This window comes from Trachypithecus francoisi, unplaced genomic scaffold, assembly GCF_009764315.1.
Source record: "Trachypithecus francoisi isolate TF-2019V2 unplaced genomic scaffold, Tfra_2.0 Lachesis_group3, whole genome shotgun sequence".
Classification (NCBI taxonomy): domain Eukaryota; kingdom Metazoa; phylum Chordata; class Mammalia; order Primates; family Cercopithecidae; genus Trachypithecus; species Trachypithecus francoisi.
The window spans coordinates 35,253,947-35,276,001 of record NW_022681468.1 but is presented as its reverse complement, the minus strand read 5'-3'; the positions used below and the strand labels follow the sequence as shown (position 1 = coordinate 35,276,001).

At 43.8% G+C, this 22,055-nt stretch overlaps 1 protein-coding gene across 3 annotated transcripts in view; it reads left to right on the top strand.

Annotated features, from left to right (window-relative positions):
• The window catches only part of SUSD6 (sushi domain containing 6), a 106,657-nt gene that overhangs the window by 8,739 nt on the left and 75,863 nt on the right, over positions 1-22,055 (top strand). The window contains exon 1 of one of the 3 annotated variants that reach the window (XM_033187598.1): positions 13,068-13,186. The exons of the other annotated variants lie outside the window; for them this stretch is intronic. The gene's annotated coding sequence lies outside the window, so the exon portion shown is untranslated. Of the gene's footprint in view, positions 1-13,067; positions 13,187-22,055 lie in introns of those variants that run through there. 3 annotated transcript variants of the gene reach the window in all.

Genomic DNA, 22,055 nt, shown 5'->3' with positions numbered 1-22,055 from the left:
CTAAATGCAGCGTGACCACACATCTATAACTGTATGACTCTAACCAGGCACGAAGGAAGCAGGTCATATATACTGGCTTTCCCTATCCCAGAAAACCAGTGAACAGAGTCTTGTGTTTAGTGTAGGTGCTGCTGTTTCAGTTGGCTTGCTTGAGGCATTGCTAGGAAATTAATCAGTGGTATATTATCTGGTCTACCCCTTTATCAATCCTCCATCTGCCTCCAGGTAGAAACTCTGCCGTGGGAAGACTGTCTACATCCTTGTTTCTGTCCTGTGGGGATTTTGCTTGTTACACAGCAGAATAGCAAGAAAAACAGGCTCTGAGTTTCATAAGAATTCATCGATCCATCTTTCCTTTACATGTACCCTCAAGTCATAATAATTTGTGAGCTGATAATCTGGTTAGGCTATGATGTCAGGCTGGTGGGAGGCTGGTAGGTGGTTGCTGCAGAAACCAAAGGGAAGTAAGTCTAGTTGTCTGGCAAATAATTAGTGGATGCCTGTTCTAGGCACTAGGTATACAGTTATGAACAAAGAACAAAATGGACATAGTACTTGCTGGCGTGGAGTTAGCATACTGCGGGAATACTCACGAGGTTTTTAATTTGAGAGTAGTGTTGGAGGAGTCTTTTGTGTACAGTAGACCTTCAGCTTGACTGTTTGGGATTTGTCAGTTACTTCTGTGTTCCAAACCACAGTCACCCTGGAAGGGAAAAACTTGAAAAGTATCATTAGAGCGTTCCCCCTAGGCTCCCTATTAAAGAAATGAATTGTCTTTCTCTGCAGTGAGCTAGGTCTAAGAGTTTGGTGTGCTTTGAGGATTCCTGTTTCTTGCTTTATTTAATCAACTAGTTTTTAATCTGGGAATGTTTTCAGTCCTTGACTTATCCTATTTTTAATTAAAAGAAAAAAGGATGTGGGTTCAACTATGAGAAACTGGGAGAAGGGAATAGAGAGGATCAGTGGCATGAATTCCTTAGGGAATCTTTTTTCTTCTTCCATCTCCCTCAAGCCTCAATTTTAGATAGAAATGTGGATTTGTGAGATCTCTTTTCCTGATATATCTGTGGCTTTACAACCTGCTGTGGGCAGTAAAGGACCTAGTTCCCAGTAAACATACGCCCTCCCCCTATATTTTACCTCTTTGGGTGGCCATCTCTGTGTAGGCCCTGGTTCCAGGCTGACGTTGGAAGTTCCCTGAGGTCGGTGACTGTCTCATCCACTTCCTTGTACCCCCTCCTGGATTAATTGGATGATTAATAAATGATTGACCAGGTGTAGGGGATTAAAATAAGTATAGGAGGGCAGGGTGACTTTGAGGTTATGAGCTTTGATGAAAAGGAATCAAAGAGTGGTATTATTGATGAAATTCTAAAAATGGAGTCATTTGGAGGAAGGCCTGGTTTGAGTGAAAAACAAATATAAACAGGGTGTTAAAAAGCTGTTAACATTCACCATGTTCACCCTGTCTGGTGGCAGGAAAAGAAGGCAGCTCAGGAACCATGGCAATGGGAGGTGAAGGAGAGAGACGGTATTGGAGGTTCTCCAGAATGTTTTAGGAAGGCCAGTCAAAAACAAACTATAGGGCCCCCTTAACAATGTTACGGGGCTGAAGACCAGAAAGTCATCCCTGCTAATTTTTAGGTAGCAGGTCTTTGTTTCTAGAATTCTGTTCTTTTAAAAAGCCTCGGGAGGCATCATTTATTCTTGAAAGCCAACTTACACCTTTGCCTCTGTAGTTTGGAGAGAAATATATTTAGTATCCAGTGTGTCAGGTTGCAGGCAAGGAAGTCGTTGCAAGGAAGACTTTTGTCTTTGTTCTCCACAATTGAACTCTTTTTGCGGGGTGGGGGGCAGTTCTACTGCTTCTGGAATTATATAATTGTGTGGGTCATCTCCTTTGAAGGTCTGTCCATGCTTTTTTAAAAGCACATCGTTGAAAGAAGGGTGCTCTGTACAAATGCTGACATGCTTTTTTTCTTGGGTTATATGTGAGCAATGGTAGAATGAACAGACTTTGGGGTTTTGGTGTTGGTATCACTTTCTGTGAATAGTGAAGGTATTAGGAGTCTAATGCTAAAGTAGCAGATGAGATGTTTTTCAAGCAACACATCTGAACTCATTAATTGGTCAAGTATTTATCAGATGCTCTTTCCCATATACTAATTATCTCACCACAGGAATTCTTTGCAGCACAAAAGTTTAACACTTAATGATATATTTTTGAATTGTTCTCTAGTGTTTTTTGGCTTTTTTTTTTTTTTTTTTGAAACAGGATCTTGTTCTGTTGCCCAGGCTAGAGTGTAGTGGTACCATCGCGGCTCACTGCAGCCTTGACCTCCTGGGCTTAAGCTATCCTCCCACCTCAGCCTTCTGAATAGCTGGGACTACAGGCATGCGTCACCATGCCCGGCTAATTTTTTTGTATTTTTTTGTAGAGATGGGATTTTGCCGTGTTGCCCAGGCTTGTCTTGAACTTCCAGATTCAAGTGATCTGCCTGCCTCAGCCTCCCAAAGTGCTAGGATTATAGGCATGAGCTACCACCCCTGTCCCAGTGATTTGGTTAGTCTCTTCTCCTCATAGATTTCAACCCCCTTGAGGATGGTTTACGTTTCTCCATGTTTACTGTGCAGACTGAGCATCCATATTGATAGCAGTAAAGATTTCTTCCTTTTACAAACTGCTTTCTTTTCTTTTTTTTGAGATGGAGTCTCTGTTGCGTAGGCTGGAGTGCAGTAGTGCGATCTCGATTCACCACAACCTCTGCCTCCCAGGTTCAAGAGAATCTCCTGCCTCAGCCTCCTGAGTAGCTGGGATTACAGGCACCCGCCACCACGCCCGGCTAATTTTTATGTTTTTAGAAGAGATGAGGTTTCGCCATGTTGGTCAGGCTGGTCTCGAACTCCTGACCAGAAGTGATCCGCCCACCTTGGCCTCTCAAAGTGTTGGGATTACAGGCATAAGCCCCAGCGCCTAGCCAAACTGCTTTCATGTAAGATATCACATACTGTCAGGAAGATTGTAGTCCCATTTTACAAATGGGAAAGATAAGACCTTTGGCAACCGGTATGCATTTGGCAGCAACTGTACTTGTATGTAGTAATGATGTTAAGTCAGCTGGAGTTCAAACGCTAAATCAGACACTGGTATGATAGCACATGTTGAGAGATGAGAAACCTCCTAGGATTGCAGACTTGATTAACCTGCCAAGGAACAGCAACCAGCAACATGATAGCAATAGCCCCTTTTTGGTTCCTCCATCCCTATCTCGCCACAGGTACCCTAAGGTCAACATGTTTTTGTGTACTAATGGAACAAAAATGTAAACATGTGCATACAGTCATGTGTGGTGTAATGACATTTTGCTGCATATATGATGGTGGCTCCATAAGATTATAATGGAACTGAAAAATTTCTATCACCCAGTGACATTGTAGCCATGGTAAGGTCATAGCACAATGCATTACTCACCTGTTTGTGGCGATGCTGGTGTAAATAAATCTACAGCATGGCCAGTCGTATTAGAGTCTAACACATACAATTATGTATAGTACATAATACTTGATGATAATAACTGTGTTTCTGGTTTTTGTATTTACTATACTATGTTTTTTGTCGTTAATATAGACTGTACTCCTTCTACTTAGAAAAAAAAAAAACCCAAAAAACAGTTAACTGTAAAACAGCCTCAGGCAGGTTTTCCAGGAGGCATTGTTATAGGAGATAACAGTTCTGTTACTGCCCTTGAAGACCTACTAGTGGAATAAGATGCGGAGATGGAAGACAGTGATATAGATGATCCTTACCCTTTGTAGGCCTAGGCTCATATGTGTGTTTGTGTCTTAGTTTTTTTTTAACAAAAAAAGGTTTTTTAAAATAGAAAATAGCTTATACATAAGGATATAAAGAAAGAAAATATTTTGTCACAGCTGTATGTCTTAACCTAAGTGTTATTACAAATGAGTCAAAAAGTTTAAAAAATAATTAAAAAGTTTATAAAGTAAAAAAGTCACAGTAAGCTAAGATTAGTTTATGGAAGAAAAAATTTTAAAGATGTAGTGTAGCCTAAGTGTACAGTGTTTATAAAGTCTACAGTAATGTACACTAATGTCCTAGGCCTTCACACTCACTCTTTATTCACTCACTTACCTAGGGCAATTTTCAGTCATGCAAGCCTCATTCATGGTAAGTGCTCTATACAGATGTACCATTTTTTATCTTTTATACCATATTGTATTTTTTCTATGTTTAAGTATGTTTAGAGACACAATTACCATCATGTTAGAGTTGCCCACAGTATTCAGTAACGTATCTGCTGTACAGGTTTGTAGCCTAGGCCATGCCATGTAGCTGAGGTGTATAGTAGGCTATGCCATTTAGGTTTATGTAAGTTCACTCTGTGATATCCGTACAACAACATTGCCTAATGACACATTTCTCAGAAAGTATCCATGGAATCAGAGTGACCCTGCTTCAGTGTCAGTTCTGCCACGTATCAGCTCTATGACCTTGAGCAAATTTAACCTCTTTGATACTTAGTTGTTTTTTTCTGAGACGGAGTTTCACTCTTGTTGCCCAGGCTGGAGTGCAATGGCGCAATCTTGGCTCACCGCAACCTCCGCCTCCCAGGTTCAAGTGATTCTCCTACTTCAGCCTCCCAAGTAGCTGGGGTTACAGGAATGCGGCACCACACCCGGCTAATTTTTTGTATTTTTAGTAGAGACAGAGTTTCTCCATGTTGTTCAGGCTGGTCTCGATCTCCTGACCTCAGGTGATCTGCCCGCCTTGGCCTCCCAAAGTGCTGGAATTACAGGCGTGAGTCACCGTGCCTGGCCAATACTTAGTTTTATCATTTGTAGGATGGAAATGATATTAACACTACCAATTTATAGAAGGGTGGCTACCAAAGTATTGATGATTGCCTGGTGTGGGGAATTCTGCATGTGAATGGTAAAGGATAAAGGAGACTTTAACTTCTTAAACTTTTTGTTTCATTTGAATTTTTTACTATTGGCGTATATAACTTGAATAATTTATTAAAATTACATTTAAAAGTACTCCCTTGTAGAATTTTATGAAAATCAAATGAAACGGGATATTTAAAACGATGTGTATGTGCCTGACAGCTAAAAGATATTCAGATGGTAGGCTGGGGAAGTATTAGTTAGTGGCTGACCCTTTTGTAGTGTTAGATGTTCTGTCTAGCTGTGTGGCTCTGGGTAACTCTCTTAACTTTGTTAACCTCCAGCTTCTTTAACTGAAATTGGGAGTTAAGAGTAGTGTCTATCCCATGGGGGGTTTTGAGGATTAAATGATTCTAGGCGGTTAAACGGTTAACTCAGTATCTGGCACGTAGTAAGTGCCCAGTAAATATTAGCTGTTATCGGCTGGGCGCAGTGGCTCAAGCCTGTAATCCCAGCACTTTGGGAGGCTGAGACGGGCGGATCACGAGGTCAGGGGATCGAGACCATCCTGGCTAACACGGTGAAACCCCGTCTCTACTAAAAAATACAAAAAAACTAGCCGGGCGACGTGGCGGGCACCTGTAGTCCCAGCTACTCGGGAGGCTGAGGCAGGAGAATGGCGTAAACCCGGGAGGCGGAGCTTGCAGTGAGCTGAGATCCGGCCACTGCACTCCAGCCTGGGCGACAGAGTGAGACTCCGTCTCAAAAAAAAAAAAAATTAGCTGTTATCAGCTTTTATCCTCACAACTATGCTTGAAGAGAGGAGGCAGTTTTACCTACTTTAAAGTTACAGAAAATGAGGCACAGAGTAGTGAGTGACTTGTCCTAAGGCTAGATGTTGGGTTAGCAGCAGAAATGGGGCTAACTCCTGCATGGTCTCCTTCATATTTCAGTGCAGCCCTGTCAGAGTGGGTGGCAGCAAACCACGGAGGCCTCGCGGATGTGCAGACAGGAAGCAATGGCCAGGCCTGTGGAGGTGAAACTCAGCAGAACATGGCCGGTCTGGACAGAGGGGGTTAGCAAGGGTCAATGTGGAGCTGAGTGAGTGAGAGAAGCCAGCTTCAGACCACATCCTTTTCCCACTTTCCAGGGCAGATGGACCACATCCAGAGTGATCAAAGGGAGAGGCTTGTTTCCCCTCTCCTTTCTGCCTCCAGGTCTTGTAGGTGGCACACTCTTTACCACTCCCTTCGTGGTCTCAGTTCTCTGAACTCTGTCACATCTAGAAAATTCAGGTCTGACCTTCTTTGTGAAACCGTCCCTGCTGCTGGAGTCCGCACTGACAGCCACACCACCCGAGTCTGCTCATCCTCTCCTGCTTTAAACCTGGATGGCCTGTGTGAGGACATCTTTGCTTCTCTAAGGAAGGCCTCTTTCCTTATACCACTTTAGCGCTCCCCGTGGTGTTCTACCTGCTCCTGGAACTATCTGCCTGTTGGTGGGACTGAATGGTTGAGTTGAAGCCAGTCTTGGTGGGAAATAGGTTTTGAGCTTCTCTGTGGGCTCCTCTTCTGCATATTTGCATTTTGAGAGGGGGAAAAAAAGCCCTGAGTGATTTCTGCCCAGTACAGTTTCCAGAGAGTGCGAGATTCTCCTCCTCAAACTCAGTCGTGGGACCAGAACTGATTAAGCACCCGGCTTCTCACCTTCCCACCTTGGGTTTTTACAGTACACTTCTTATCCTTGCCCTTTCTGTTTTCTGCTTATCAGACCTTCCCACATGTGCCCTGCTCTCTTCCTGCTGCACAGGGTTCATGAAATACCAATTAGTGAAAAATACAGACAGTGCAGTATCAAATTTTACCAAATCTCAATTGGCACGGTGGACTGGAAGATGGCACGTGCCATCTTCTTGCAGGACTTGATCATTTGTGGGTGTGCATGTGTTTCAAATATTCACTTTTCCAAATATGCATTTAATGGTGGCTGGCAAACCCCCATAGTTCACTTTTCATTTTTCATTGTAGATATTCTTTGAATATCTTCTTGCTGTGAGTATTGGGTTTCCATTTAATAATTCCCCATCAGGATCTGAAAAGTATGAAGGGGCCTACCTATGAAGCACCCATTTTTTCATGCTTAATACCAACTAAGTCACCAGACTTTTTTTTTCTTTTTTTTTTGAGGTAGGGTCTCGTTCTGTTGCCCAGATTACAGTGCAGTGGCTTGATCATAGCTCACTATAGCTTCGAGCTCCTGGACTTAAGTGCTTATCTTCCCAGCTCAGCCTCCTCAGCAGCTCGGATTACAGGCAAGCACCACCACACCGGGCTAATTAAAAAAAAAAAAAAATATATATATATATAATATATATATATATATATATTTTGTCTTGCTGTGTTCCCCAGGTTGGTCTTAAACCCCTGGCCTCAAGTGATCCTCCTGCTTTGGACTCCCAGAGTGCTGGGATTACAGTCATGAGCCACTGCAACTGACCTATCACACTTCTTTAGAGGACTCTGCTCTGACTCCCTTTGGCCTGGCAACAGGTGGATCCTAGAGGATGTTAAAAACCTCATGGAAGGGACCCTGTTAACTTATTGCAAAATAAGAATCTTCATTGGAAAAGAAACCCTCCCACTACCATGGTAAAAGTCCCTATAAAACACAAGTTCTTCAGGACTTTTATTATGTTGCTCTAGTATTTATCTGGTTTTTGAAGATAGTCTTACTTAAATTAATTCTGATTTCAAGAGTGATGACTAAAAGTTTTGGAGGCGGTATTTAGAAAACAATGAAGCTCTGGGTTTATTTCAGGGCTAATCATGAATTTGCAGGAGCAGCTTCAGGACACCAGGGAGAGAGCAGCATGGCACACTGCCTTGGAGCTGTCATTAGGATGCTGCTGCCTTTTAGGGACATACTGTAGGCAGTCCTTGGTCTATGTAAAGTTGTGGCTGCACCTTATCAGAAATTAACCAGATGGTATTTGTAGTAAAAGTGGCAGATATTCTTGCTGTCGGAATTAATTTTAATTTTTTTTACGTGTAAATGTGGGATTATGGGACTCTTTTTTGGGGGGTCTTAGTCTCATATGGAAGTGCTGCTCTTACCTTACAGAGACTTTATTTATCCCTTACTCTTGCCCAAAGTGACTTTTTTTTTTTTTTTTTTAGACAGAGTCTTGCTCTGTCACCCAGTCTGGAGGGCAGTGGCGCAATCTTGGCTCACTGCAACCTCTGCCTCCTGGATTCAAGTGATTGGTCTGCCTCAGCTCCTACATAGCTGGGATTACAGGCACCTGCCACCACGCCCAGCTGATTTTTGTATTTTTAGTAGAGATGGTGTTTCACCACATTGGCCAGGCTGGTCTGGAACTCGTGACCTCAGGTGATCCACCCACCTCTGCCTCCCAGAGTGCTGGGATTACAGGCGTGAGCCACCGCACTCGGCCCTAAAGTGACTCCTAACTCTATTTTCCCATCCCTTCTGATCACTTTCTCTCAGCACATGTGTCATTTGTGGTGGCAAAGTACAAAGTGACCAGCCTTCTCTCTAGTAGAATTTGAAGGTTGCTGATGGGGCTGTGTTGATGATAAGGCTGTGTGCTTGCTACAGAGATACTGCTGGTGATGAAATTATGCAACATTTGAGTCATTCCTTTGGGTTAAGACATCTGTATTTAGCAGGTATTATACCTAGAAAGAGTGTCTATATGAGAGTGTCCTAGAAAAGAAAGAAGAAAAATCCCCCTGGGGAGTAGGACAAGGCAGAAAGTATTGGATGTGTGCCCTATGCGAGGCAGTGTGCTGAGTGCTTTAACTCGCTAGGCTGATCTTCACTGGATAAATCAGGAAACCAAGCTCTGAAACATTAAGTACTGTAATTTACTGTATTGGAACTAGAACCAAGGTTGGAGTGATTCCAAAGCCTGTGGGGTGTGTGTGTGTGTGTGTGTGTGTGTGTGTGTATGTGTGTGTGTTTTTTGGAGACAGAGTATCACTCTGTTGCCCAGGCTGGAGTGCAGTGGGGCTATGTGGGCTCACTGCAGCCTCTGCCTCCCTACCTCAGCCCTCAACCCCAGCAGCTGGGACTACAGGCACACACCACCACAGCCAGCTAATTTTTGTATTTTTTTAAGAGATAGGGTTTTGCCATGTTGCCCAGGCTGGTCTTGAATTCCTGGACTCAAGTAATCTGCCAGCCTTGGCCTCCTAAAGTGCTGGGATTACAAGCATGAGCCACTGAGCTCAGTTCTGCTTGTGGTTATGTTATGGCAGGTAAAGCATATGTGGATTAGAAAGTTGGGTGGGGGATGAGGTGGTGAGGGAGGCAGAGAACAAATGCCTGGAGAGAGGAGGGTAGGGCCAGGTGGGAGCTGCAGTGGAGGAGCACTTGGGAGTGAATGGCCCTGGTGAGGGTGTGGAAAGGAGGGGTTGGTTAGCAAAAACAAGCTGAAATGGAAGAGAGGTTGGGGGTCCCTTGAGGGGGTGTAATGTTGGATGATAGCACTTCTTCCCTGAGGGGTGAGGGATGGACCAGAGGAGCCTGGAGGACCAGATAGCCTTTGTATTTAGGTAGATGGCCGTTGGGCCCCCACAGGAAGCCTTTTAATCCGTGGTATTTATAGACTGGCCTGTACTCTACTGAAGGCAGTTACCATTTCAGTCAGCGAAGGCAACATTATCTGCCTTTGGAACACCACCTCCATGGATTCCCATTTGGCCCAGTGGGAGGGTCTGGATAATGCCCATTATGTTATCCTAATGCCTTGCTACCTCAGAGGTCGTTCAGGGGCACTTTTACTGTTTCTCCCTGAATGACCTCTGGCTGCCCCTCTCTTGCAGATACTCCTTTTCCTCTCAGGGATGAGTTGGAGCTGGGACTAGGAAAGGCAGCCCTCTTGTTTCTGTTCAGATTGGCCAGGAATGCCCAGGAATGATGATTCTGGTTTGCCAGCTTCTTGCCATGAGGCTGGGGTTGCTGTGTTTACAGCACAACCAACCCTAAAGTCAGTGCAATTCACTGTGGATTTATTGAGCACCTGCTAGTACGTGTGTGTGTTGGGGGTGGTATGTGAAAATGATGGAGGCAGGTCTCTGACCTAAATGAGGGAGGATGGGCAAACAGCTCCCACAGTCGGCAGTTGAGCCAGTTCCTTTTCCTTCTCGTAGGAAGTGTCATAAACATTGTCTTGTCTCATTTGCATGGTTGTTGAGAGGTTTGAATATAGTGGTAATGAATTGAGACTGCTTCTAAAGGTATGAAGCTCTCGATTTATGTAAAACTATCTTCAGTATTACTAGGCAGGCTGATAATAAAAGCTAACATATATTGAATGCCTTCTATTTGCCAGGCACTGCTCTAAGTGCTTTCTACATATTAGCTTATTTAATCTTTATAGCAACTTTGAAGTAGATTGCTTGTGTACCCACTTTATAGGTAAAAGAGGATTAAAAAAAAAAACTTGCCGAGGATAGCACAGCAGTAAGTAGCAGAGCTAGGCAGTCTGAATGTTTGGCCAAACACCGGCCACTGTAAAGATCTTGTGGAAGTTGGGGAGTAGAGGTGGTCTCCCCAAGGGAAGGCAGCAGCCAGGACCTACCCTCAGAGACCAGCAAGGAGCAGAGAAAGGTCAGGCTGGTGCCTCAGAAAGCATCAGCATTTCTGCACAACTTAATTAAATTACTGAAACCTTTTCTGAGCTTGGAGCCATCTTTCTTGGAGAGTAATACAATTGAAACAGATAATTTAAGCCAAGGAGGAAGGACCGAATTGGTGAGCTCGCATATGTAGATGGACACTTATTGACTCTGACTAAAACGCAGAGGAAAAACCTTAAAGTGAATCATGTTTATTCAATTTCCAAACAAGTGCAAAGACCCAGGCAGCGTGCTTCGTGTTTGGACTCTTGAAGAACACATATGGAAAAAAAATGAAAAAAACCTCTTCCCCTCTCAACCCTTTTCTAAGTTTTATTAAGAATGTATTAATTTGAGCATTAATATGCATGTATCCATCTTTGGCAGTTATTTTCCAGAAAAAATCAAGCTCATTTTTTGAGGCAGCTTCTAGCCAGGTTGTTTCAATTGTGGAGAACTGGGGGCAAGCATACCTGCTCATCGTGGAAAAGGCAATCTTAAATGCACGTCTGTAAAGAGGACTCTGAGAGTTCATGTTTCGGAATTCTTGTTTTACTCCACTCCAATCTGTCAGCAGCTTTCTTAACATGAGGTGCTTGTGACTTAAAGTGATTATCTGTTTCCTTAGCAATTCAGGGGACTTAACCATGATCTAGTGACCTGTGTCCCCAAAGCTTGCAGCAGCTTCAGAAGTCTCCTAGAATGCCCCAGGGCAGTGTCACTCAAAGTATGCTGTAGCATCACCTGGCCCACCTTAGACTTTCAAAATCAGCTCTCACATGTACATGTTCAACTGGCTTTCTGCTGCTTGCTCAAGTCCAAGTCCCACCCCACCTCAAGAGGGTGCATAGCTGCAAGCTGCAGGGCAACAATCTTCAGAACTTCCCATCTCTTTATACTGATGCCTCCTAGTCCATAATACATCTAGGATAATTTTAACATTTAAAATGAATTATGTTATATAATGTGGAATAAATTTCAGCTCTACCAAGATTGCATGCTTTTGGGTCAGACTGCTTAGTTTGATATCTTGGTCTCATTACTTTCTATCTGTGTAAGCTTGGATAGGTTATTTAGTGTCCCTCTGCTTCTGTTTTTTGTTTTGTTTTGTTTTGCCTAAAAATGGAGATAACAGTACCTACCTTATAAGGTTGTTGCAAGAATTAAATAAGATATTAGATGTAAAATGCTTATATCTGTGCACAGTGAATAAGCACTCAAATGCCAGTTAATGATAATGATTCTGTGATTATCCTGAGGTTTCATGTTCCTGGAGTAGGATTATGACCACGACATTTACAGAATGAAGTCCTGCAGGGTGACAAAACATCCCTGTCCCCATTGACACAGCCAAGTCACAGGCTTATAAAAGAATGATTGCCATCCCCAGGAAGCCTCACACAGGGCACTGGGAAATGCTTGCAAAAACAGATATTCTCAGGTCACATCCTTTTAGTTTTCTGAGGCCCCTGTGTGGAAAGGGTACAGCATGACTGTTCTAGGGTGGTCAGACTCTGTCACAGGTGGGAGGGAAGTACTTGTTTAGAATATGGCAGAGAATCCACCAAGGTGTTATAACCAACAACAATTTCTTCTTCATTCTGGGCTTTTTCCCCCTTATGCTTGTTTAATGGTTAGGAAAGAGGGCTAGGAAAGAGGGCTAAATTGTACTTTTCCTTTGTAAAGGTGCACATCTCAAATTTGTTCCCCATAGTAGCTTGTTTTTTAAAAAGCTTTAAGAAATTACAATTTGTCTTGTTTTGGAAGAAAGATTAGGAAATACAGGTTAATGGCAACCCTTCCAGAGAGCACCGCTGTTCACCCTGCTATTACCCTGCTGCTTCTCTCCCTGGTCTAGGATGTCAGGGATGGCAGAGTGGCCGGTGGAGGGGTCAGGCTTCAGAGGGAGGGGCTGCATTTCTGGGAGCCAGGCTGGCCCTCTTGTTGCTCTCAGGGCTGACACTTCTCTGTCTCATCCCTCCTCCCTCAGTAAATGCAGCTGGAGAGGGTTGCCTAGAAGGGGAAAACTCATTGTGTAAGGAGAACACTTCCCTTCTGTGTTTTAAAACTAATGCTTCCTTCCCCTTTTCGCAGAGTAAGAGCTGCCAGTAAAACTTTAGTGCAGGACTGTTGAGATGTATTTGTCATGATATGATGGACAAAAGAATTGTCAGCTCCTCCTTTCTGTATCATCTCATTGATCCCCCCCTTATCCCCTTGCAAATGAGAATTACAGGAAATCACAACTAGCATTAAAACAAAACAACATAAAACAACAACAACAAAAAAACACTGGGCAGATGGGAAGGACGGAATGTGTAACCCCCATTCTCAGAAATAGGCAGAATGGCTGAACTGACTGACCCTAGCATTTGGTGTTCACTGAGCCAAAGCATTGCCTAAAGATAATGACACCATCTGGAAATCAAAACCTGAATCTTCCTGCTCTCATCCAAAACTCCCCTCTTTTGAACTTCTCCAATCTAGTCAGTGACCCGCCCTGCCAGTTCTTTCTTTCACAGGTTCCTATCTCCACCACTCTAGCCAGACCTTGTCATCCGCTGGCCTTCCAGGCTGTTTTAGTCTCTCTTGCCAGGTTCACCCCCCTAGAACACGGTTCTCCTCTCCGGTGAGACTAGGTAAGAGAAAAAAGCCCTATGTGTATGGGCGGTAGCGTTGCTATCCCTTCCCATGGTAGAGGTGCTCCTTGAGGGTATTCTTGGTCCTCAAATGTAGGAGGCCTTTAGGAAATACTTGTTAAACTGGACTAGGTCAGGTTTCCTACTCAAGAATATTTGTTGACTTCCCACTACTTACCCAAGGCAGAATTTCTCTGCCTGTTTTTCATGGCTATGCAAACTAGCCTTACCTTAAATATTCAGTTGAATACTCAATACTTTGTGGAATAGCCAGAGTCTGCTATGTGACGGATGCTAAGAAAACCAGCAAGAACTGTCTCTTGCCCTGACAGATTTCTGAATGGAGTTTATTTTCTGTTCTTCCCTGATCCTTGGCCTCTCTCCCCGACCTTACCCTGCCACCCCCCATCTAGCATGCTTGCTTCAGCATTCCTGCCCCAGAAGGAATGTTCCCTCTTCCCATCCTCATACTTATTCAGCCCTCAAAGCTTTCAGGTCAGATCTCCTTTCTTTCCTTTTTAAGGCCCTCTTTGATTATCTTAGTTCAGATCAATTTCCTTTTTTCCAATTTTTTCATTATTTTGTTCATAACTCACAAATAGCTACAGCTTATTCTTCCTTATATTCTAATCATTCATATCTCACTGGTTAGCATTTTATTGCACCCATATAGAATACTGAAGTAGATATGCTTGCCTTATTGTGTGTTTTGATTGTTTGCTGTCTGGGTTTGCAGCCTCCTCAACTCCATTGAAGTTCTTGGTAGGCTGGGGATTGTGCCTTCTTTGCATTTTAAAGCTGTGTATAGAAGATTGTCAGGAAATGATGATACATGGAATAAACAAATGTGAACCATAGGAGGTGGAAGGCAGCCTGATAGTACTTTGGGAGTGTGGTTCCCAGTAGTATTTTAGGTGGCCTGGAGCACAGCAGGGGCTGGAGGCTGGGGACCATCCAGTTTTAGGACTCTGGTAACCAAGACCTGAGAGAAACTGGAAAGGTCAGGAAGGGTCAGTCTTGTCTCCCAAGAGTTTGTATTATCATGGGATTCTCATGAAACTCTGGTTCATGTGGAAAATGTGCTTATCCTAGAAGTTGACTAGGGTTCTTGGGGAATGATGGTGAGGCCAGATGCCTCTATTTGATCCAGGTTCTCTGCATGGTGAATCACCCCAGAAGGAGGGTGTGAAAGGTGCCTGGCCACAGGGAAGCTTATAGCTTCAGGGAATGAACTCTTGGGAGCAATGGTAAGCAGACCTGTCAGACTGAGGATTTGATTTATTTGTATTACTGGCATTTGTATTGATTTTTCTGGGGAGTTTGGGGATTTGAATGTATTTTGCAAATACAAACATTTTCTTTGTCATGTCACTGATGTGGTTTATAGGCTTATGTTGCATTTTTTCTTTGAATAATAGCATCTTGCATGAAATTAAAAGCAGTATCCTCCACTTGTGACTTGGTAGGGCTTTAAGCATCATGCTCGCTTTTCCCGTCCATCTCCCTTTCATTTCTTAGATCCACCTGGGACTGTGAAACAGGTTGGTAACATCTGTGGGCTAGGATGGTTTCAGCCAGCTAAATTCCCTGTTACATAGTTTAGATTTATGAGGCACATCTAAATTTACTGGAATTCTAGATAGGAAGTGTGGTTGCAAAGGCAAAACTCATGTGATCGTAGCTTGTATGAAAATAGAAGCAGCTGGAATTTTTTTCTCACAAACTTTATGCAAAACATGTCTTTATATCTTTTATTTTTGGTAAATGGATTTTGGGGTGGCATCCCCACTACTGTTGGGATGAAGGGATATAACAAGCCAGTTTGAGATTTCACAGAATCCTGAGCCTTTGAAAAATGCTGTTGCTTTTGAAAAGTAATAAGTATAGAAGCCAGGCCGCCTTTTTCAGATTTATACCCTCTTCCCATTCTATTCTCAACTAGTAAATACTGTGGCCTCAGTTTGCCTAAAAAGATAATGGCTTAAGTTTATTTAAATGTCGGCAGTAGTTTGGTAATGAATTAAGTCCTTTGATGATGATGATGATGATGGTAATGTTGATGATGATGGAGGACACTCAGTAGCAGTGGACTGAGTTGTGGACTAGTTCTCTCTAAGGCTCCCAGGAAGAAAATTGCTAACTCACTTTATATGTGAAGGCCTTAGTGTCAGGTAGAGGAGGAAGCAGCTGTGGAGTCATCTGGCCAAAGGTACACTTTAGAGAAGGACTTTGGATGAAGTCGTGTGTTTTCTTTTTGGAATAGGGTGTATTGCTTCTTTTGAGAAGGCCTTTTACAATAGTACAATAGTTCCTCTGGAACTCATAGCAGGATTCTTTTTCCACCCTCTTCTATATTTACAGCTGCTTTTCCCCTAGGGGAGCATTCATCTGTTTTAAAAAGCAGAGAGAGAAAACAAGAAGTTCTCTCAAACAGTGAGGTTTGGAAATCAGAACTGTACTTATTTGCCTTTCAGGAGGACATATTCTAAAGGGTTGTTGTTTGGGTGGAAGAGAAGGAAGTCATCTCCTCTGCCCCCACTCCACCCAAGGCACACCACACACACACACACACACACACACACACACACATACATATTCACCTCCACCCAGAGGTTCCTTGTGGCAGATGTGAAGGAGTTTAGAACACAGGATTCCCTTTATAACCCCTTTGTTGTACGAGATCAAACATGGCTTTTCAGCCCCAGAGTAAACTTTTTCTGGCAGGCCACTTTCTTGCCCTTCATATCCATGTCTAGGGCCCTGGGCTGGCATTGGCTCTGAAGGCCAGGGCCAGCCTTTGGGGATTGCGCTTGAGCATGTGGTCAGGGACAGCATCTGAGGGCATTTTGGACAGGAAAGATTTCTGATTATTAGGATGTTTTCATCACACCTATGCTTCAGGGTCATAGAGCTGAGGATTTCCAGGGACTGAGGTGAATTTAGTAAGTTGGTTTAACCCCAGTGCCTCTTAGTCTCTTTCTGCACAGTTTTTGGTCAGCTAGTGGGTGTTGACATGCATCTTTGTTTTACTATGAGAAGAGGAGGAATTGTGCCTTAGCAGTTGAATAACTGTGTCTTCTATTTAGATTCTGTGGAGGGTTACACTCAAAGCTAATGAGTGCTTTCTTCCACCCTGCACACACTCCTGCTGCCTGGAGTGGGCGGCAGGCTGGAGGACTGCAATAGAGCAAGTACTGTTGCTGTTGAAGGCATAGACGGAGGTGACAGTAAGGGCAGCTAAGCCCTGAAATTCCAGTGGCTCAGACCCTGGCTGATGGCTTACCTCCTGAGGTGAGACCAAGAGGAAGGCCTTCAGCTTCCCTGAAATGAGTGCTTCTCACAGCTAAGGTAGTGTGACCAGCCAGGGGTGGGGACGGGCTTCCTGGGGAAGAGGGTGGGAGAGCCTTAATTAAGCCTGCCTGGTTTGGCAGTACCTCAGACTCGCCTCCTGTTTCTGTGTTGGCTGATAATTTCCTTCAGCATTAAGAACAGCTCTTCATTTCCAGGGGGAACCCATTGTTGCCAACACACACTCACAGAGCCTATCCCCAGTACTGCTGTGTGTGCTTTCTGCCTCCTTTCCAGAAGAGGCAGGTAGCCACTCTTTTTTTCTTATGAGCTGTTCCTGCCTCGTTGGAGCTCCTGGAGACTAGTGCTGCTGGACCTCTAATCTGGCAGAGGCCTGGATGAGAGCCATGCCTTAGGTTCTCAGAACAGACCTAGCCTAGTGGAGAACAGTCCTGGGGCTGACACTGTGTCCAAAAGCGCTTGGTCACTGGTCAGATTCTGATTGTGAGATATATGAAGAAACTTCGGTGAGTTAGAATGGGGTTCTGGTTCAGCCATTCTCTCAAGAAGTCATGGTTCTTTGATAGGCCTCAGTTTTCCCCTCCTAAAATGGGTAGATTGGACTTTATAAGATGATCCCAGACTTCCTTTAGACAGTAATGTATTAGGATTCCATGACAAACCCAGGAGTCTGCCCCTGGTATATGTGACCAAGGTTGGCAAAGGCTGGGACAGAAAGCTTGCAGTTCCCAGTTCTCTTTTGCCTCCCAGCTTTTTGATGTTTCTTCTCCTTGGAATGCCCCACACTCCCTGTACCCACCTCTTTCTGCTCTGTCCGGCTAATATCTTCCTAAAGCCAGGTATCAGCTTAGACTACCGCTTGCACCATACTTGTGTGGGTGCCTCTCCTTGGTGCTGCCATTACACCCTGTGCTCAGCACTTACCCCACTGTGTTACTGTTTGTTTCCTTGTTCTTCCTGACCTTACCTGAGCTTCTTGAGGGCAGAAACTGTCTGCCGTCACCACTGTATCCCTCATTACTGGTGCAGCGCCTGGGATGTGGTATATACACAGCAAATCTTGAAGAAATGAATGTCCCCCGCTAACCAGGGTCAGCATACCCCAGTGCACTCTGGGAACTGTTCTCTGACCCTTTCCACCCTTACCCTGCCTAAGGCTCTCTTTTTCTGAACTGTGTGTGGGTGTTAGAGAGCCTTGGATAATGCTGAGTTGTTTTTGAAGTGTGTCTCATTGTGGCAAAGCATTGGGTGATGTTGCCATCCCCACCCCCAGGGTACGCTTGCAAGAATTGCTTCCACCAGGGATGGGCGTTGACTTTGCCCTGCTCCTCCTCATCTCCAGCCCTGGGGGAGGGGCAGGCAAGCATGTGCAGATTGCTGTCCTCTGCCCAGCTGCCCGGGGCTGGGCCATCTGCTGCTTGTACCAGCGGGTGAGGTGAGAAGGGTGAGTGACCTGTGTGGGGTGAGCAGCAGCCTAGTCTCCTTCAGTGCACTGACTGTGTGACAGAGTTCAGCCCCCCTTCTCCCCACGTCCTATCTTCTTTTCCAGTTCTCTGTTGTGCTATGCTTCATCCAGGTCTTGGTTTTGTTCCAGCTGCTGCCCCCCAGCACTCTGCTAGGAGAACTCTTGCTGTGTTTTTAACTCTGTGTGTGTGCTTTGCCCTTTTGCCCATGCCTTCAAGAATCTTTATGTTACATAAGACAGCAGCAGCAAAAAACAGAAACAGAAACAAAAAATGTTAGAAACGAAACTTTGGACCGTTGTTATTCTCTGTTCAGATGCAAATGATGAATCTCTTTCCATCAGAGTTTGTACCTTTGTGCTCACCACCCCGTTTTCTGTCCCTCCTCCTGGGGAGCCTTTGAATGGCAGGGATGGGCTGAATCACTTACTTGGAAGGACTGTAATTTAGCTTGTGCTTCAAACCTTGCCTCTTTCTGACCTTGTATGGACCTAAGAAAGACGCAAAAAGGAAGTAACCTACCCCCATCACTCTTGGTGTGGGTTTGAAGGTTCTGAACCGGGGTGGGGAGGGGAGCGGGAGTGGGAGTGTGTGTGTGTGTGTGTGTGTATAAACTGTGCAAGGAGATGGGATTGGTGGATGAGAATTGTGGACAGTCTTAAAAGCCGCCTTTACCAAATGAAGAGGTGACAAAGCAGGGACTAGAAGGGCAGCATGCCCTAACCAGGACTTCCCAAACTTTAACATGCATGTGAATCACCTGGGGAACCTTACTGAAATGCAGATTCTAATTCAGTAGATCTGGGATGACGGCTGAAATTCCTCATTTCTAACAAGCTCCCAGGTGCTGCCAGTGCTGCCCTTAATGGACCATACTTTGAATAGTAAGGCTTTGTTCCTCCTATTCCACCTTTTAATAGTTGATTTAAAAGATTGACCTGGGGAAGGCAAGACAGGGGCTAGTCAGGACTTGCATATTTTAAACCCAAGGCTCTGGGCTGGCCTCTCAGCCAGTGTCTATAGAGCCTTATAGGCAAGTCCCTCTTATCTAAGCTCCTGGCTTCTCTGAGCTCCTTTGGTCCAGTTTGGTTTCCAAGGTATAAGAGCTACAGCCCTTCAGAAGGTGTGTGTGCATACTCACAACAAGATTGGGTCCTTGCCCCTTTCTCTTTGGATCATTAGAAATAGATAAGGTCAAACCTAGCATTTAAAATAGAAGTTTAGAGCTGAAAGAACTTTTAATCTTTTCCAGTTTATTTTACTGAGGGGAAATGGGCCCAGAAAGCTTTTGTTACATGTCCAGAATCACAGCCAGGGGCAGAGCTGGGATGAAAAATCAGATGTCTTAATTCCCAAGCCCCTCTCTGAGGGAGTGTAAATCTGAGTTAGAGATGAGAGAATCAGAATGTTGGTTTGGGGACATGCTGATTGGACAAAAAAGCTTTCCAGTGGTTTAGGGGAATTTTGTATCACATGAACAATTCAGGTAGATCAGCTGACATCTCGGCAGCCCATCGTTTATTCACCTAGGCCAGGGCTCTTAGCTGCAGCACCCCTGACATTGGATCAAGTGATTCTTTGTTGTATGGGGTTGTCCTGTGCATTGTGGGAAGTTTAGTTGACATCCCTTGCTCTACCCATTAGATACCAGTAGCACCTTGCCCCCAAGTTGTGACAAAAATGCCTCTAGACATTGCCAAATGGGGGAGGTGGCACAAAATTGTTCCCAGTTGAGAAACCACTGCTTCAGGCAACTAGTATTTTGGGGAAGAAATTCCCTGTGGGGCACCTACACTGGGGGTTTTTTTTTTTTTTTTTGGAGTGTATGTTAATCTCCGATTATAAAGGAAGCGTGGGGTCCCAGCCTTCCTGGGAGTTTATTTACAGTTTAGTTTATAGTTTAGTGGGGGAGGGGGGAACCACGAAACTATTATAAACTATAGACTCCCAGGAAAGCTCCCACCTTAATACCTCCTCCAGGATGTGTAGAGACCCAGGCTGGACTCTGAAGAATGTGGTTCAAGCCCAGGGTGCTTAATGAGGAAGAGATTTTGCTGTCCTGGGCTGGATTGCATAGCTAAGAACTGAATAACTATCTTTCACTTACTCCTTAGGAGAATTCTTCCATTTTGAAAAAAATTTATATATATATATATATACACACACACACACACACACACACACACATGATATATAATATATATATTTGGAGACAAGATCTCACTCTGTCACCCGGGTTGGAGTGCAGTGGCACAATCATAGCTTACTGTAACCTTGAACTCCTTAGCTCAAGTGATTTCTCCTGTCTCAGTTTCCTGAGTAGCCAGGACTACAGGTGCACACCACCACACCTGGCTGATTTTCTTTTTGTTTATTGTAGAGACAGGGTCTCGCTGTGTTGCCCAGGTGGTTTCAAACTCCTGACCTTGAGTGATCCCTCCACCTCAGCCTCCCAAAGCACTGGGATTACAGGCATGAACCACTGCACCTGGTGTGAAAAATAAATTTTATCTGAATTTGTAGAGGGCAGTCAGACACATTAACCAACAAATGTCTACCTTTGAATGGAGAGAGACAAACTCAAGCCTGATATTGGTAGACTAACTCCTTATTTTTTATTTCTACTTTGATTTTATTATGATATGGGTTGAATCCTCTGATAGCTTTTCCTGTCTATTTTCTAGTGTGTTAAGAGATTATTACTATAAGACTGGAACTATAGTCTGTAATGTTCTGAGGACATAGGTATAAAACATGGGTAATGCTCTTTTTAGATGTGAGCCTAAGAAAGGGTTTTTATCCATTTTCAGTTTTCAGAGGATGCCGTACTTGCAAATGTTTTTAAGGCCACAGAGTTCCCACCTTGTCCTCAACACTAGGCCTTCCTAAATATTATTCCAGTGCACAAAAAGCATTAGTGATGGAATAGAGCCTCCGTTGCCTCCTGGCTTGCATCATTCCTGACACTGAATCTGCGGTAATTCTTTGCTCCTCTGTCCGCCATGTGTCTAATTTTCCCTGCCCCATGGCTACTTTTAGGACTTTCTTTATCACTGTGTTTTTTTTTTTTTTTTTTAACATTTTGATTATGATGTACCGTGTGTTTTCTTTTTTTTGTTTCTTCTTCTTGGGGTTTGATGAGCTTCTTGTATCTGTTTGTGTATAATTTTCATATAATTTGGAAAATTTGGGGCATTCTTTTCTCAGTATTGTTTCTGTGCCTTGCTACCTCTCTCCAGCCATTACTCCTGTTCTATTAAGCTGCTTGTTATGTTCCACAGTTCACTGATGTTCTGTTCTTTTTTTTTTTTTTAAGTCTTTTTTTCTCAGTATATAATTTTGGATAATTTCTTTTGCAAATTTACTATTTTTTCTTCTGCATTGTCTAATCTGCTGTTAATCCTATCCTGTGTACTTTTTATTTCAGATACTGGTATTTTTCCCTCTAGAAGTTCAATATGAATGTTTGAATCTTTATTTTTTTTGAGACAGGGTCTTGCTCTACTACTCAGGCTGGAGTGCAGTGCCGCTATCATAGCTTGTTGCAGCCTCAACGTCCTGAGCTCCAGCAGTCCTCCCACTTCAGTCTCCTGAGTAGCTGAGCTTACAGGTGCATGTCACCACACCCAGATAATTAAAAAAAATTTTTTTTTTTGTAGAGAGGAGGGGGTCATCCTGTGTTGCCCAGGCTAGTCTCAAACTCCTGGAATCAAGAGATCCTCCTACCTTGGCCTCCCAAAGTGCTGGGATTACAGGCACAAGCCACTGTGCCTAGCCACTTCAAATCTTCTTTATGGCTTTTCTCTCTTCATCATGCTCGTGCCTTGTTCTCTCTTGAACACACGGAGTATATTTATAATAGAGATTTAATATCCTTGTCTACTAGTTCTGTCCTCTCTGTCATTTCTTGATCTGTTGCTGTTGTTCGATTATTCTCCTAGTTTTGGCTCATATCTTTCTGGGCTTTATTTTGCATGCCTGTTAATTTTTTATTGAAAGCCTATCGTAGTTTTACCTTGCTGGGTGCTGGAACTTTTTGTATTTTTTAAAATACTTTTGGGCTTTGTTCTCAGGAGCAGTTCAGTTACTTGGAATTG